The sequence below is a fragment of the Macrobrachium nipponense genome, chromosome 37 (assembly GCF_015104395.2).
Source record: "Macrobrachium nipponense isolate FS-2020 chromosome 37, ASM1510439v2, whole genome shotgun sequence".
Taxonomy (NCBI): domain Eukaryota; kingdom Metazoa; phylum Arthropoda; class Malacostraca; order Decapoda; family Palaemonidae; genus Macrobrachium; species Macrobrachium nipponense.
The window spans coordinates 14,788,581-14,791,080 of record NC_061097.1 but is presented as its reverse complement, the minus strand read 5'-3'; positions in this window follow the sequence as shown (position 1 = coordinate 14,791,080).

Here is a 2,500-nt window from a genome sequence, read left to right as displayed (position 1 = left end):
GCGACCATATCAGCGGACCAACTGTTTCTACAACCAAACGTGTACTGCTGAAGTCTAGAAATGTGACATATATGACTAAATAATAATAATAATAATAATAATAATAATAATAATAATAATAATAATAATAACAATGTACATCAACTAGACTTGTAGAGCATTTAGCATTGCCTCTTTTCCTCTTTAGACGAGTGGGTTACCTTTCTCGCCTACCAGTTCGGTAGTCCCTAGTTCGATTCCCCGCTCTGCCAACGCGGAATCAGAGGAATTTGTTTCTGGTGATTAGAAATTAATTTCTCGAGATAATGTGGTTCTGATCCCACAATAACTTGTAGGGCCCGTTGCTAGGTAACCAATTGGTTCCTTGCCACGTAATAATATGAATCCTTCGGGCCAGCCCTAGGAGACCTGCTAATCAGCTTAGTGGTATCAATATATATTCCGAATATTCCGAATTTACGATGATTGCAAGAATCGGTGTTAATGTACACTCAGACCATTTGACATCTACTCCGAAATAGCAAACGGTTGCATTTCAGATCATACAAATAATATAAACCACAGAGAAGTCCAAGAGGAACCATTCAACCCAAAACTTCCGTGCCTTTACTTACCACGAATGGGCACAGGGCCAAGAAACGTCATTCCACAAGTCAACGCTCATGAATTCGAAGCTGACCTTAAAAGTCTAGTGTCAGAGGCAATATAGCTACGTATCTTTGGACATTATTATAAAAAGACTTGGTTAGAATTTGCCTATTTACATTCAAGACTTGGCCATATTTTTGCTTCTTCTTAGTTTGGGGCTTTAAAGCATTCTGATATTTACTCTTCTCTTTCTTTTTACTTTTTCCAGCTATTGTGCAGGAATTATCTGAAGGGTACCTTTTGTAAAATTCAGTAAAGTATGCGCTGTTTCCGAGGCAATGGTGTTATTTTTCACTCTTCCTCTAGCGAGAATACATTTGTGAAGGTTATTACAACTGTTATGTGTTTCTTTGCAACCCAGTAAAGTGGGTTGGTTTTCTAAACCTCCAGATTATACTGTTTCCACCTTTGCTTCTCTTTTTTCTACTGGAAATTATTTAGAAGCTAGTTATAGCAGGAATATCTTTCTTTGTCAACTTTATACAGACCAGTATTATGGCGATTACTTCAAAACGATGTTTATGTTTTAAACCTCGTGATGGACTTTTGCTCCTTTGCATTTTTGATTCAGTTCTTACTGGGATTTTTAGTGTTCTGTAAAAGGAAATTGTTGCGATGGCTATTGGTCTGCCCCTCCGCGCTTTGTCCGCCCTCAGATATTAAAAACTACAGAGGCCAAAGGGCTGCAGATTGGTACGTTGGTCATTCACCCTCCAATCATCAAACATACCAAATTGCAGCCTTCTACCCTCAGTAGTTTTGATTTTATTTAAGGTTAAAGTTAGACATGATCATGAGTCCGGCAACACTATAAACAGGCCACCACTGGCCGTGGCTGAAAAACTTCGGCGCAATTTTACTTGTTTTTTTCTTCTTGATTATGGAAAGAGGCGAGATAGAGGGATCTGACCTCACTAAAACAGACCATGGCTTGCAAGAGAGAAATTGTAATGGAAGATAGAAAAAAAGAAGAAAGGAGAGAGTTCTAGAGCGAATATGGCGAGGAGGTGGCGTGACAAGTGTTATGAGGCCGAAGGACGAGAGAAGAAGCTGGAATTCTTACTCGTTTCTTGAGGAACAAGAAACAAGTCCAGCTTGTAGAAGAGCAGAGTCATAGTTGTTTTCTTTCACAACACTATGATGACAAACCATATCTAGTTTAATTTGTATTCGATAATTAAAGTTTTACGGTAATTTTCGTAAAATAAAAGTAATACTTCTAATTGTATTAACAGTGCAGATTATTTCTAAACATTATTAAGATAAAAATAACAATAATAAGAAAGAATATATTTGCATGGAAGTAATGGACAAACCAATAATCAGGCAGAAATTTAAATATTATGACAATAGTGGTGACAGTAATAGTAATAATAGGAATAGAAAGGAATAAAGAATTCTTTACAGTGAAAAGGTCCTCAGTTTTTAATTAACAAGTGGATACGATGATGTATGTCTGCGTTGGCACTTGAAGAAAATTAACGGAGGGTGTTTGTGTTTCTTTATGTATACAATTTTAGATATCTCACCAGACTATTCTTATTATGATTTTATTATCGGTTTTATGTGACTCTTTTTGCGAACATGTTTTGATTAGAACCTACTGTTATCATGTTATGTTTCTGCTAATGTCTCCGCATCTCATCCTGGTCGCATATTTCCGAACTGTAACAGAGTACCGGACCTTCCTTGAATAAGCGGGACGCCATAGCTTACAAACTAACCATAGAATCTTCGTGGAAATAATCCCATGATGTTTCCCACACCTAAATTACAGTAGTACCTTTAAACTATCCTTACTAAACTTAGGGGTATGGTCAAAGTAAAAAAGAAAAACGGGGCTGATGCAATA